The 17102-nt window shown below is 35.7% G+C and overlaps 1 long non-coding RNA gene across 1 annotated transcript; it reads right to left on the bottom strand.

Annotated features, from left to right (window-relative positions):
* Positions 1-15364: 15364 nt before the first annotated feature.
* LOC121387366 lies at positions 15365-16384 on the bottom strand. The gene is made up of 2 exons (XR_005959801.1): positions 16279-16384; positions 15365-15843 (listed from the first exon to the last, which is right to left on the bottom strand). It is a non-coding gene; the product is annotated as an uncharacterized LOC121387366 (long non-coding RNA).
* Between the last annotated feature and the right edge of the window lie 718 nt (positions 16385-17102).

Here is a 17102-nt window from a genome sequence, read left to right as displayed (position 1 = left end):
AAACAAACTTATTCGTTTTTTGATTGATGATTACAATTAGTGTTAAAATGCAGTAACGTGCCTATATCCTTTTGTTTCAGCTATTGGATGTCAAACATTTGGTAATTTTTACTTATTGTTTTAGATCTTGAAGGTGGCGAGGAAATAGTTCCAGTTTTAGGGAGTTACAGATTTCGAAATTAATGTATAGAGTTCAAATCCCATCCCATCCCACCCAGCTGTTGGCATCTTCGACGCCTGTGATATATTTATTTTGCGTATATTGTGAAAGTAAGTAAATAATACAACAAAAAATAATAACCCAGATGAATTTGAACTATATACTTGGGCATATAGGCTACATGTAATTATTGACAGAGAAAAAAAAAGAAAAAAAAGAAGGCATTTACATGCATACATACATTCATACATACATAACAGAAAGTAAATGATATGATGAACGTTGACGTATTTTACACGTGTCAAAACATGGTGGAACTTAAGTAACAAATAAAACACTGAATGCCGAATAACACTAAGTATACATTTGTTTTGCACAAAATTGTTTACGCTTCGCACCTCTACTTTCTTTCTCCAATCTTACTTTTTAAAACCGATCTGACTATCTTTACGTTACCGGGTCCTTCCCCAGATTGGTCGATCTGTGATGTATCAATTGTTAACATAACTATATGACTGGTAATTGATAAACATTAACTGATACATAAATAGAAAAACTAAAGTTTGACACGATTTTCACGCCTTTGAGAGCAAAAACAAACAACGCTAACAATTATTACAAATGCTCTTTGAAGTTACCCAAACTGTGTCTGTAATTGTGTATTACGTAGCGAGGCTCTCCACCATGTACCAACACCGACAACCAAACACAGGATTTCGTTCCGCTTAGTCGGCGATCTATTATTCTGTAATTATGACGTAAATCCTCGACAGCAAAAACCACCCTAGGCAGGCGCGCTTCGCCTGATTGACCTGATTGACAATACTTTAAAATACTATCGCCAACGACAGTTTGATCAATCCACTCGAGTGGAGTTTTAGAGGTGCATACTCTCTTAAATATTTATGCGGGACAAAAGAATTGGGTCGAGAGATCGAGTTTATCGAGTTTATCGAGTTTTCGTAGGCCGTTATTACTAGTTTATATAGCAACTCGGCCGGGATCGTCGCTTTAGATCGTGAGATCGAAGTTTTCGAGAGATTGAAGGTGAAGTAATCGAAATTTGACTCTGTGTGTGTGTGTGTATATATATATATATATATATATATATATATATATATATATATATATATATATATATATATATATATATATATATATATTATTATTATTATTATTATTATTATTATATATATATGGACTCTGTCCAAAACAGCATTTTGTGTAAACCGACAGTTTTAAAGTCCCGTCCAGCTACCGTTAATTTATTAGGAATAAAACTCTGTCTACAGCGGATGCTGTCTATTCTAGACTTCGGATGTAAATTCAAGAACAGAACAGAACAGAACAGAACTTTATTTCTCTCAGATCACCAAACGGTTATACATTGAGGTGGTTTACAAACATATGTACTGACAGCTGCAGTGTACTATTAAGAACTTATGTTATATAATAATTAATTATGTTTTATAATAATAGCACTAATACATAAATGGGTATAATTATTATACAAGAATAATTTTAAAGACAGCACTGTACTCTAGACGTGATACATATGATATTACAAAACAATGGATATAATTATAACATATACATGTTTTTAAAAACAGTGTCGATAAAATTGAGGAATATACATAATTTCTTTGTTGTTGATAACTTTCTAGAATTAAATAGCTGATAAAATTTGAAAGTGTTAGGTCTGTTGTAGTAGTATTTGTTTAGATATGTTGATCTTTCATTTGTAAAATAAGGACACTGAAATAAATAATGATATTCGTCACCTAAAGAAATTTGACAAAGAGTACAAATTCTGTCTTGTCTTTCAATGTTTTGCCATCGGCCAGTTTCAATTGGTAAATAATGATTACTAGTCCAGAAGGGAATGTAGACTGTCCATAGATTCTCCGGTAAGTGAAAACGATAATTTTCGCATGCATGTGTTGATTTGAATATTCTATAGGTAATACATTTTGGATAGCCATTTAAATTATCATTCCATACCTGTATGTATTGATTTTTTAACCTTTGAGGCACAATACGAACCTAGGAAGAGGGTATAGGCAGGGCGATCCTGTGTCTCCATATATTTTCCTTCTGTGTGCAGAAATATTAGCCAGACTATTAAAAAACAATTATAATATAAAAGGAATAAAACTTGGTAACATTGAATATTTATTTACTCAATTTGCAGATGATAAACAGTAATATTAGATGGAACGGAGAAAAGCCTATATGCTACTCTGAATACTTTAACATTTTATTCTAGATTTCCAGGTCTTAAAGTGAATGTGGAGAAAACTAAATTGATTTGGATAGGATCAAAAAAACGCAGTCCTTATAAATTATGTAAAGAATGGAAACTTGATTGGACAGACCAGTTTAATTTATTGGGAATTAAGTTTGATGTTGATTTAGAAAATAATATTATAGTTAAAATTAATTATACTGATGAAGTCAAAGCTATTTAGTCTTTAATGAATATTTGGTCATGTAGAACTTTAACACCATTAGGAGAAAACACTGTTGTAAAATCCTTATTTATGGCAAAACTAAATCATTTATTTTCGGCCATTCCAAATCCGACTACTAATTTAATACTAGAATTTCAAAAGAAACTTTTAAAATGTATATGGAAAGGAAAACCAGATAAGGTCAAACGTGTACACATGAATTACAATATTAGAGATGGGGGTATTAAAGTTCCTTATGTCCAAATGTTTATTATGGCACAAAAGATTACTTGGATCAAAAAATTATGTACAAGTTCTAATTTGAAATGGACATTGTTAACTCTAAACGTGATTGATAAGTTTGATCATATAATGGAATTTGATCCAGATTATATTGAAAAGAATACTGTGCCAACAGTAAAAAAAATAACTTTTGGAAAGACACGTTATTGGCTTGGTGTGCATACCTCAAAACATGTAAGAACAAACTCAGTAGTGACAATGACATACAGTCTCAATTTATTTGGTATAATGATGACATTAAAATAAATAATAAATCAGTATTTTATAAAGACTGGTATGAAGCACGGGTTAGGTATATAAATGACTTAATAGATGACAATGGTAAATTTTATACATATGAACAACTTATTACAATATACAATGCTAAAATTAATTTTATACATTACTATAGTAGTTTAAGTGCAGTCAAGCGGTATTGCAAGATACATAAAATAAAAACATTCAAAATAAAACTACAAAAAAACCCATTCTTTCTTACAATAATTCTAAACTCAACATAAACTGCAAAGGCAGTAAAAATTATTATATATTGCTTGGATCAAAATTTCAAAAAAACACCCATACAATTTAAAATGGGAAATTGAGCTAAACTGTCATTATCAAGAATACGATTGGAAACTTATGAATGCAATGCCGTTTCGCTGCACGGAAAACACATAATTAAGATGGTTTCAATACAAAATTAACCACAGAATATTAACAGATAACCGTTTTTTGCATAACATAGGATATATCGAGTTTCCACTTTGTTCTTTTTGTAAAGATGAAATATCAACATTAATTCATTTATTTTTTGACTGTAGTAAAATTAATCCCATTTGGAAAGGGTTGACAGAATGGATCCTTGAAAAAACAGGTATATCAATAAATTTTACAAAAGAAAATGTAATTTTGGGTTTTAGAACAAGTAACAATGATCCAATTAATTTAATTATATTATTAACTAAGCAGATTATATTTAAGAGTCACTTGAAAAGTTATACATGTATTCCAAATATGAAATGGATTTTAAAAAAAGAATTAGATATATAAATAAACATTACAAAAGTGTAGCCTTTTCCAAGTGTGAATATGATAAATTTGTTAAATTTTGGTCAGTGTGTCACAATTTATTTAAGGAATAAATTTAATTGTTATTATTTATTTATTTATTTTAATTTTTAAAATTTATTATTTGTTACTCTTTTTTTCCATATTCACTTTCATATAACTTTGCTTTTGTAGTCAGAATTGTATCTTGATGTTACTATATATTGTTGTTGAATGTATGTACGTATGTATGTAAATATTGATCATATGTATGTATGGTTATGTAAACAAAAATGGTTAAATAAAAATAAAAAAATAAAAAAAATACGAATGAATGCGTTCTTGTTTATAATATTTTGATTTAACCAATAATTTCCCATACCCAATTTGTTTAGTGTATCTTCTATATCAATTAACCACTTAAATTTATGTCCATGCTTGGCAGTTTCATATAGTGTCACGGGGATTCTATAATACCCGTAACTGAATGAAACACGGTTATCAAAATATCTCTCCTAACTGTATATCTATTAGATCTCTCTGTATCGAGCAGTATTACCCGCTGTGGCTCGTCTCTAGGTATGATCAGAGATAAGATCTTATATAAAGTATATATAATATAGCACGTTTAGTTCACTAGAAAACACAACAAAAACACAATACTCTTTGGAATCTGTATTAACCTACGCTGACAAATGTACTGCCGCAGTAGTTAATTAATAACAACAATAATAACAACCCAGAACTGATCACTTAATTAGTTAATCTCTAGGTGTCTAGTTTACACAATATGCTAATCACTTCACCGTGACACAACACCCACAGGTGTGATAATTGAGAAACGCTAACACACACACGTGTGATAATGGAGAAACGCTTCCAGGGGAACTTAATTAATAAAGGAATTACAACACTATTCCTAACTGGTTAATTTTTAATTAACCCTAACTACTCATTCAATAACCTTGTAATACAGAATTAATACTGGTACCTATCACAATAAAGACAATAACCTACAGTTTACCTAGGTCCTCTAGAATGACTGGCTAAGCTTTATATATATATATATATATATATATATATATATATATATATATATATATATATATATATATATATATATATATATATATAATATATATATATATATATCAGAACGGTGAGCCTACAGAATACTGCGTCAGATGACCGGCAGCACCGTCAAAATAATATTGGTATAATACAGTATTACAATATTTAAAGTCACATCAATCACATCAAGGTTATACACAGAGCAGAAATATATATTTACCAAAGTCCCGTCTGAACTAATATAGATCGTTCACTGGACGACGACCGTTCCCCTGGATACCTCCAAAATGGTTCTCTCGATATATCTAAAATCCTAGCTATTTATTCAAAACTCTCAGAGACAGCGAATATCGCCTGGGGGTACATCGCGGCACCTTACGTATCATCTGATATTTCTACCTCTCCCAGAGTCGGTATATTTTTCTCTGATCGTCAGACTGGATGTCGCCATACCGCGAGCAATCCCCTGGCCATAAACAGCACTACCGGAGATATTACGTAACTACTAGCCACATGGCCTCCACACCTGCTAGGTGTGTATTAGAAGTACGGCTCGATGACCGTCGCGCAAAGGTATCACGTAACAAGTTGCCCACCTGGGCTAAGTGCATTTGGAACTGCACACGGCCTTCTAAAACAATTAATATCGCCACAGGCGAAAAGAAATTAAGAGCATGTACCGTCACATATAGCATAATTCTATATAATGTTGCTTAATATATTTTAGAACTTTTCCAGTAATCAAAGAGGCCCAAAAGCTAAGCATCCTGGTTTTGATCTTAATATCCAAAGGGAACACACCCAGTTCGCCATAAATCATAGGTAGTGTGGTCTTTTTTCTAAGTTTTAATAAGTCTTTAAAATAATTTTAACTGTATTTGTTCTAATCTTTAACAAAATCATTCCTTTTTTGCTTGACAAAATGACCCATTTCTACAAAATATGATGCCTAGGTATTTATAATTATCTACAATATTTATTTTCATGTCTTTGATGTAAAATGTCTTATTTTTAGGTAGTTTTGAACCAAAGATAAGTATTTTACACTTATTAGCATTTATTTTTAATTTCCATTTTTCACAATATTCTAAAAAAACATTTAATGATTTTTGTAAGTCGTCTGGAGACTCAGCCAAAATTACTGTGTCATCAGCATAAAGTAATAAAGTAATGACTATAAATAAATCAATATTGTTATTTTCATACTCTAGTTTGATTCCATTACATTGTTTGCCTGTTAATAGATATTCTAAATCATTTAGATACATAGCAAATAAAATAAGTGAAAGGTTTTTGCCTTGGCGTACACCGTTTTGGCATAAAAAGTAAGCAGAATGTTCATTATTATGATTAATGCATGATTTAATTCCTTGATACATGTTATAAATAATTCTTAGGTTTCGGTAATCTTACCATTGAGTATATTATTTTCATGCGAAACAACAATATTTAAATTGTCATTTTCATCAATAGCTGTTTCGTTAATTTCTTTGAAGAATTCAAATAACTTATCTATTTCTATATTCGCTTCACTTGAAGAATTGTGTTATTGTTTACTGAGTTAATTAATTTCCACAAATCTTTAGTCTTACCTGCATGCATTTGTCTTATGTTGTCCTCAGATGATTTATCATATTTCTTTTTATAGGATTTCACAGTTTTCCTATATTTCTTGCCAAAATTTATCACAGAGAGGTGATCAGCATTACACTTTGTATTATAAAATTTAAGTCGTGCTTTATGAAAATGATACCTTGCTGTTCTACATTCTTTTCAAAACCAAACTTTATGGCTAAATTGTTCTCGCTTATTTTTTTTGCTGAATTTATCAAAACTCCCAACAGTTTTTTCTGCACTTATCTTCATTACATGTGCTAAATCACTTACTAATCTGTTTATTGTTGTTTTTTTATCATTTGTACCAGTATTTATAAAACCATGTTCTATATCAGATGAAAGAGCATTAATCTTTTCCTCGTCCAAATTATTACTATATGCGTCGGCTGACAAACTATCAAGTTTCCTAATTGTTTTCGATGTTTTACCTTTATCAATAGTTTTGTATAATTTCACGTCAGCATCTGCTATGAACAACAGTTCGAGATAAAGTGGGCAGTGAATATCTGAAAGTATTGGATTGAAATCACAAATCTGGAAATCGTTTATGTATGATAGAAGAGAAATGGAGGCAATGTAGTAGTCAACTACAGATGAATCTTTACATGTAAATTTTCCCAAATGTTTATCATTGCCGAAACGTCCATTTAAAATAAGCAAGTTAGTAGACTTACACATGTCTAACAGCTGAGAACCAATATTGTTCGTTTTAACATCTTGACTGACTCTAGTTAAATGTATATTCATATTAACTATGCATGCTGCACTATTCAAATATTCACTCACACTTTCGTCTAGATCAAGCAAGTCAGCAATGTCACAATCAGCAATATAATCAGGTAAAGTACTGGTTCTGGCATTCATATTACCAAGTAGTAAAATGTAATCTGCCTTATTAACATGGTTTCTTTTTTTACAGTGTAGAAGGTTTCAGCATTGTAATATTTTGAGTTTTCAGGCGGGATATAAATCGTACAAATATGTAGATCAGCCGGCAGTTTTGTCAGTTTTCTGTCAATTTTACACCAAAGTAAATATTTTGATTCAATATCTAAAACGGATACAAATTTAGATAGCTCTTGCTTAATGAGTATTGCAATACCTCCAGATCTACATTTCGTTTTGGTTTTACGGTTATTACAGCACATAACGTAACCTGGAATATCAACAATATCAAAGGGATCCAATTTTTTCTCTACAAAACACAATGTCATAATTTTCAATAAAATCAATTAGATCTGGAAAATTAGACTTTTGTCGAAGACCACACACATTTAATGTTGCAACCCTAAGAGTTGTTAGCTTACCCTCTCTTTGTCCGTTAACATTGCTTGTTATGATATCACCCGAGCTAGTGTCGGTGTGATGTATTAAAGTTTCCATTACGCTATGTGCAGTATAACTGAAATATGGTGCTGTGACACATTGTTACGACTTGTAGCATCATGACTTAGCACGGGCTCTCCTAGCACAGTGCCATTGTTAACAACATTGATGTGTATGTTAAAATTATTTACATTATTACCACAACCATTAAATATAAAATCTGAACAAGCAACATTATTTTGAATATAGTAATGTGACAAATCATTGCGATTTTTAACGTCATGTGGCTTGGAATTACATAACACAAAATCACTACCTATAAAATCATAGTGTATATTATTGTCACATACGTTATGTGTTCCAGCCTTTATATCGTCTGTGGTTTCCACAGACGTGGAAGTATGGTCTGTCACACAAAGCGGATCAACGTGTGTTGACCACTGAACACAACTGCTGTGCCCAAGCTGACATAAATTATACTCTCTATTTAAAGCAGATTTGTGTGGATAATTATCAGCTTGGTTAATGTTTAATGGCTGGGAAAATGTTTTACACCTCTAGCCATGTTGACAATTGTTCTGTTGCGGTGAGGGAGGGGCCATAGGCCCATGTGCAGTGGGATTCACTACATTTTGAGGGTAATATAATGGTTGCGTTGGCATTGGGCAGGGGTAGGGCACATATAGACCTTGATATAAAGGGAGTGGGTGTAGGGGTGGGGGTGGGGGTGCTGGTCTGGGTTGAGGTGTATTCGTATTGAGATAAACACATATTCCATTTGCAAACAGTTTGTCCTTTAAAAGTCTGGCATATTCTCCTCTAGCTTTCGCTTGACGTAGCAGTGGATAGAGTTCCCGTCTTCGCTCCGCCATCTCACGTGGAAACTGTTCGTTCACTCCATACGGCGTATCTCGTTGGTGCAGCCGAGCGTACCATCTCCCTTTGTTTAAACCAGTGAAAGCGTGCTACGATTGTACGAGGTCGTGACCCTGTTCTGTTTGGAGGCCCAATACGGTGCGCATTTTGAAATATAATGTCCTCCTCGATATCAAGTTTTTCGTTAATAAATGATTTTAGCAGTGTGTCGCAATTTTCATCCTGTTGTTCTGGCAGTCCGCTAAATAGGAGGTTATTTTTCATGCTGCGGTGTTGCAGATCTAAAAAGTTTTCTTTCATCTCCAATATCTCGTTATGCAAATAACAAACTTGATGCGAACATATTGAAAATGACTTTTTAATATCATTCACTTCATCAGTTTGTCTTTGTAGACACGTTTCCAAAGTGTATGTCCGCCTCGCTTGTTGCTGTATGTTGTTATCATATTTCTCACATATAGAGGCAACATTATGTTCTATTTTACCTAAAGTACTGTCGGAAATAGAATAAAACTGATTTTCGTCGATTATTTCTTTCATATTAAACTGACAAGTAAATATTTTGTAAATACCTATTTAATGATACTCTACCTAATTTAGTATTTACTTGTTTGGGTTCTCATTGATGTACAAGGTGGTGTTTATTTCTTTAAATTAAAAGAAAGATGTCAGTAAACAGGTGATTTGTGCACTTTATTGGAATAGACTATAACAAATTTTGATCGACATGTGTCAATTTCATTTACCCTTAAACAAACGTTTAATTTAAAACTTCAAGTTAACTGAGTATTTTGAATTGCAGCATAAATTATTAATTATGGTCAGCATATTTAGTGAATATAAATTCAATATAAGTACATTAGAAATTTACCCAGTCTTGCAACCACTTAAAGGTGCAATATCATAGTTATATATGAGCATCTGTTTGTGTTAAAGATTCTCCAATAAAAATATATTTTCTACTAGTAGATAAAATTATATTGTTAGAATCATTTATGGGCATATAGTTGAAGGAGTAGTCTTTAAATTTTAAAGCAAAATTTAATTTTAAACAAATATTTGCAATAGCCGTGATTATGCAACCTGGATATAGCACCTTTAATACATGCACATAGTACCTTTAATACCGGTATACTAGATCAACTTTCGTGGCAAAATAATTACATATGATTATGTTGTAACAGATAATGGATCAGACCTCTTGCTCTTTCTTCCACTACAGCCGCCATGCACGCGATCTTACCTCTACAGTCTGGACAGGACAGGACTAGTTTTTAACGTGTACATTCAGAACAAGCTGTTGTAGCACACGCCTATCATTGGCACGGGTGCCGGCGTCGGCCGGCTCCCCTGTCCATGACAGGAAAAGGTGGGGAAGGTAGGAGAGAGGACCGCCTGCGCTGACTGGCGCAAGAGAGCACCAGCCGCCCGAATGATCGGTAGCAGGCGGAGGGCGTGGTGGTGGTGGTGGCCTCAGACCACAATTAATTTCGCTATATGTTTCTATATAGCCTTAGTGGCTATAACATTTTTATTAATATCAGCAGTCCCGTGAAGTTTTGTATGTACCTTTGCCTGCATGGGGGACACATACCCTGAAAAGGACAACCCCTGTTGTCCAGCTCTTTCTCCCAGCATATTGGTTTAAACAGACACACCCTCTAAACCAGGCCGGAGTACACCCATTTTACAAAAAAAGCACTACTTTTGCATGGGCCGGAATTACCACAAACAAGTCTTCAATGTCAACAAGTTACACATGTTTACAAACTACATGCTATCCCCTGTCACTTCACTCAAACAGTTGCCACTTCATAGCTGTCTGCCATGAAATAATCACAGTCAAACAGCAGACTACTTGCGCGGTGAAACTTCCGGTTTTGGACAACCAAATGGGAAGATAACTGTAATCTGAGGCCTATGGTATGGAATTTGGATGATTGCCAATATGAATGCCAAAGGGAATAAGTGCGCATTTTAGATTTGGCGCATTTTTGAATGGTCGGTCTAAAGAGTAAAATAAGGGAGCTACGTATAGGTTTGGAATTAGTGCGTCGAGAGTAGCTCGTTAATTAGACCTCGTTGATGCTGGGGTGTCTCCCTAGGTTGCCCATGGAGCCCTTAAAAAAAGGCCTGATCTCTTCTGATCGTGGCGTTACAACCCAGGGGAGACTCGATCGATTGTGTATGTATCTGGAGAGGCAAAGGCGGCTCTTGATGTTCCAGAGGTTCCCGTCGTTGGTGTGGTCGTTGCGTCCTCCTCCTCCGATTCCAAGTGCCCAAGAAGTCCGTACCAGCAGCAAGGATTTGGGGGTTGGGTGGAGGGAGCCGGTATTCTTTTGTCCAGCTCCCACCGGGTGCATTGCAATTGTGTACTCGGAGCCGGTTTTCTTTTGTCCGACTCCTTATTAGAGCACGTGCTGGGCCATTATTTTTTATTTGTGGGCGGATGCATTGTTATCATTAGTCAATGCATCCTGTGTAGAATGTTGCGTGTGCGCATGCTGTATGTCTGTGTACCTATTTATTGTGTTATGGTTGTTCCTAAGTCCCAAATCTAATTATCCAACGGCTGATTAGAGCCACCCATCCCCCCACCTCCTTGAATTGCAAGTTTGAATGCAAGGAGGGGGGAATTAAACTAGCCTAGCTATCTAATTTGAAGGGAATTTCCCGTATAGTGTATGTATTGATTTAAAAACCCTAGTGCTTCACATGGTAATTTTTGGAAGTAGGTACTGTTCGTTAGGCAGATATGTAGTGTAGTTCGCTAACCCTATTTGCCAATATTCAATGACGCCTCCCAGTCCCTCCCAAGACCCCCAGGGAATTATGTAGGTGGGTACCTATTAATTACTAATATAATATTCTTACTTAGTTTGTCTTCTTATCTGGTTAGATATGGGCAGTCTAAAAAACTCACCTTAATCTGCTGTAGTAAAACATGGATCCAACTACCAAGACATGTATAGGTGCGAAAACAAAGACGTGAAAGCTATGTACAAGTGATGCTCCTAATCCGTGATTGGCTGGATTGGACCAATCGGAACGCTGAAAAAAGAAGTCTGCCAGTGGTCACCTTTTAGACAATAACGGCAGATCCCCAGTACTTAGGACGCCAAAGAACGTGTTATGAAAGAATCGCGCCTTTTTGAGGGTTTAATAAACAATGAAGCACACCTGTTGTCAATGGTGTAGGTAGCGAGATAATCGGATTATTATGTGTATGTGTTAGTACTTGCATTGCATCTTACCAATCTGTTTAATATAATAAAACAAATAATTAAGACCCCTGTTTCATATGATTTTAATCAATAAAATAATGCTATTTATTCTGCTTGTTTTATATGCGTTCTGGTTTGAACACATTTTTTTTTTTTTTTTACAGTCAAATGTTAATATCCCACTTTCTAAAGTCAGGACTGAACTTGTGTCCCAGCCCGCTTCTCACTCACAATCCGTTGTATTTTCTTATTAATGCCGTAGCCAGCATGAGGGAGACGAGGCACTTGCCTAATCTGGAATTTCCCCCGTTTTATTTTATTTTTCCCATGACACTGATATTTATTTTACAGGTCTGGGTTTTCCTCGGCGTGTTTTCCTCTGTGACTATGCCTCAGTTTATCATGAGTTTAATTGGTTTCTTAGAAACGCAAATATCTTTCAGGTTTGTACCAATCACTGAAACAAGAATTACTTAGCCTTGCTTTTACAGATGGCTTACACATAGTGCAAACGTTTGGTAATATGACATTTTATTTATGTTGGTATTAACTCTGCACAAACTCTGTCTACACCAGCATATTGTATCGGTCCCAAGTGAATCCTGTTTAGACAGGGTCCACTGTGTGTGTGTGTGTGTGTGTGTGTGTGTGTGTGTGTCTCTCTCTCTCTCTCTCTCTCTCTCTCTCTCTCTCTCTCTCTCTCTCTCTCTCTCTCTCTCTCTCTCTCTCTCTCTCTCTCTCTCGTTTATATGGTTGTACATAGTGCTCAACACTAAAAGGTGGAGCATATATGGATTAAACCATGAGTATAGTACTTCCATAACTGAGTTTCACGCCTTATGACGATCTTCAGATGGCTAACCGTGACGTTTTTCATCTTATGACGTCATTGAAGCGCGATTTTTGTGACGGCACTTAGAGATAAGTTCAGATCTTTTATTGAGGTTGTTTTCTCCTTGTATGGACAGGCTAGTTAATGTTTCATCTAAACACAAGTTGCACTGCCCAGAGAGGCACCTTTGGGTGTTTGATTCCTTTATTATCCTCCAGCTTATGGTATACTGGGCTTCCTACCGCTTTGAACAGCTCCCATATGGACTTGGACAATTATGTTTTCTCTTCGTATTTGACGTGTTTGGATGACTTGATATGATTATTGTGTCTCTGCTTAAAGGTTCCTCCAGACAGACCTATGTAGCTTTTTGTTTCATAAACAGATGTTACGTTGGCTTCATATACTAGTGATTTTTTAAGGCATTTACCACCTAGTGGACGCTGTTCCTTGATTCTGCAGTTAGTCATTTTCTGGTGACTTTGTTTTGTTTGACTTTGGAGTTATGGCTTCTTATGATTGATCCAATGTTTTCCACGCAACTGTAACTTACTTTGATGTTATTTCTGTTGAACATTTTCTGATAATTATGGTCATGTGGGAAGTGCCAGGATATTAAATTAGTTTTTACAGTCTTGTTATATTGGGGGGGGGGGGGGGGGGGGGGGTTGTAAACCAGATGCTATTTATTGTTCTGGAATCCTGCCGTACCCAGCTTGGGTCAGCTGAATTGTTTCTGCATAGTTACTTGCTTTTAGGCCGTTGTTGTAGGTTGGAGCAGTTTCTTTGAAGTCGTCATAGCTGGAGGATAGAGATGATCTTCGTTTGCTGATAGTTGACGGTATCTGCTTTATGTTGCCGAGTAGGTGATTTGAATGAGAATCAATATACATCTGTTGGTCGTTAGGTTTTTTGTGTGGCTTGTAACATCCTGTTGATTTAATTTTCATTTTGTATGGTAAATTTTAAGCCGAATTCTGCAAAGAGTTTTATCAGGCGTTTTCTCGCAGGGTCTGCATCACAAAAATCGCGCTTCAATGACGTCATAAGATGCAAGACGTCACTTTCGTCAAATTATAACGATCAGCCATCTGAAGATCGCCATAAGGTGTGAAACTCAATTATGGAAGTACTATAATCATTCAAGGCTGGCCAAAAGTACTCATCCGCTTGTCCCAGACAGTAAAATTTACAATTCAGTCGTTCGCCGGGCAAACACAATTTCCGAACACAAACTGCCTTCTTATCTTTTTTGTACACTTGCGATTTTTGTAATTCCGTAGTTTGCAGCAAGTGGCGTGCACTATTTCAAATCTTGGCCAAGATCGCGAGTCCGTTCACAGACTTTGATTGGTTGTGCAAACTTGTAAGAAAACTGTGTGTGTGTGTGTGTGTATGTGTGTGTGTGTGCGCGAGCGCGCACGCGCGCGTGTGTCAGACCCCTGCATTTCACGAAACGATAGTTTTCGATACCATGTTGATAGCCCCTGCGTGTACTGTAACCTCACCGTGGTGCAGGGGTGAAACATTCTCGTTGAGAATGGCTAATACAGTACAACTCCTTGTTTGCCGTAAGGTGCAACCCGTGAAGATGGATGATGGGATTCTGGTGATTGAGTTGGGGCATACCTGCGGGTATCATTTTTGACAATACATCACTTTGTCCCGGAATTCAGATAGACGGGCGGTCAGGAAGGCACACCTGATCAATCGGCTGGTCACACCAAGCTCCAGAGCAAACAACCTTTGTTTTGTTTACATTAGTCAAGAGCAAACATTGTTTTATACACCATATGTATTTGTTACTCTTGAGGTGGTGGCTAGGGTCAATTCGGTGAGTTTGTTTTCTTAATGCCCATGTATATCAACCATGTATCCCTGGCATGGCTGTTTGCTGGTTATCCGCAGCACTATGTCCCCTTGTTGGACTCGGTGGTAGGTGGGGGCATGGTTGATGAACCTTTCATTCATTAAATATGGATAAACCTAAACTTCCAATGTCAAATTCTAATAGGACCCTAAAAAGGGTCCACACCGAAGTTTTGGACTTCTTGGCTTCAGACGAGCAGTCCATGAAATCAATTGGCCACGGTTTCTTGTCATCAGTTCTACTGATGATGGGGCCTTGAACAAATTATCCTAGTTTGCCATTCAAAAGGCAATAAAAAAAATAAAAAATTAAGAATGGGCTGTTGGTTGAATGTTCACAAGTCTATAGCTTTTTGTAACGCACCAATTAAAGTAACTCCGCATACCTCAAAGTGAGTGGTCAGATACAGACATCTGGAAGGAATCATTGAGGACGAAGTATATCAAAATCTATGCTCACAGGGTGTTACTGCCGTGAGGAGGATAAAGGTTCATCGAAACAATGACTTATTATTGACCAATACTTGTATCCTCACCTTTAATGTCCCTACTGTCACAAATGGACGAGAGATTGACTATTGGTAAGACATATTGTCCACGAAACAAGTCAAACAACAAATTTATATACAAAACATGAATATACAAAATGATGATATGACTCTAGCATAACACTACCCCAACCTTAAATTAAACTCATAAAAACTGTATTCCAATGTCCATGGTTTACTAGTTGGAACCAATTAGTCAATGTCCGAGCCTTAGTACATTAATCGTTTTAAACCTGTTCAGTTTGTATCAGTATTAACTCATCTGAAATTCACTGTCATTGCGAATACTCCGTCAATATCTTGATTACGACCAGACACTAGCACATCTTGGTTGGCTGGCTGCTGACATCTCTTGCAGACATCCTAACAACAGTCCGCCACCATGCTAGTCTGTAGACATCTCTTGCAGATGGCTCTCCTACAGTTCTGATGGTTACATCTGTGTCATCCGTCACACCCAGTTATAGCTCACATAGCCCACACAGCTCTCGTAGCTCACATCATTCTTATGGTTCTGGCTCACGCTCAAACCTAAAGGCTGAAACAAAAAATGGCTACAAATTGGCTCACTTACTATAATTATGGCAATAGACTACCACCTCATTATAAGGCCCGTCTGACACTTATAAAAACTATCGTAACACGATAAAACAAATTAACCTTAACCCTTGTCTTGTACCATATTTACTCCTGGCGCATAACAACACAAATTACGCTTAACCCTCTAATACGGTTAGTTACACAGCCGCAAACATACACTATACACACACACAATTATCCTATAACAAAGTAACACTACCTGATATTATGCACTAATATACAACACTACTTACATGTATATCTAAATAAAAAGAAATAAGCAACCCTATTAATAATCACCACAAACAAATTACAATTAACTAAACTGCCCTGTATTTGAGTCTTGGGGGAGAAATATAGTCAAACTATCTGTTCAAAAGACTTAACCACATACCTCCTAAGAACCGTTTTCCCAGCCAACTTGCCTGCTGGAAACCTTCTTTGCAAAAGCATTGATGAACAGACAGGTGACGTTCACCTTTCCCACAGCCTGCATGCAGCTTACTTTCCCCACTAAAGAAACTCAAAATACTGCTCATAAAAAGTTATGACAACGATTTCACATTTTACCAAGTATGTTCATACTCTACCAGATATGACCAAATATTGGGGACATTTATGGTATAAAACCCCTCTAACATCATAAAATACATAAAACTAATCTTTTCTGTGACAATACCCATCCCCTTAGTGGAAAAAAATTATCTTACAGAAAGGATTAAGGAACCTTAAAAGTCAACATAATACACCACTTTCCTCAAACTCTATATACATTCACTATTAAATACCATACCACATTAAGATCATATATAACATCTAAAACACTACATCTTTAATACATCTATATATTTTATAGTTCTTTGAAATCAACACATCTGACATTCTAATCTGATTCTAATCTATACTGTCACACAATGAAAACGCAAAAAAAACCACTTTTCATTGCAAATAACGACAAACTATTAATGAATTGATGGATAATGTAATATGACATTGACTGGTATTCATGAGATACATTCACATGAAAACATGGCCAGTTATGACATGGCGTAACGGGATGTTGACCAGGTCGAGGTCTGTTGATGTCGTTCAACAAGTCGTCCAATAGTTGATGGATGGACTCGGAAGGTCCTAGCAACTTGGCTTTGCGAAGTCCCCCCTTGAACCATGCCCAACGCTTGCTCCCTTTGTTTTTCTCCGAGTCGTGGCATTCTTAAT

Source organism: Gigantopelta aegis, chromosome 13 (genome assembly GCF_016097555.1).
Source record: "Gigantopelta aegis isolate Gae_Host chromosome 13, Gae_host_genome, whole genome shotgun sequence".
NCBI classification, from domain to species: Eukaryota; Metazoa; Mollusca; class Gastropoda; order Neomphalida; family Peltospiridae; genus Gigantopelta; species Gigantopelta aegis.
This window is presented reverse-complemented; position numbering and strand designations above follow the sequence as displayed.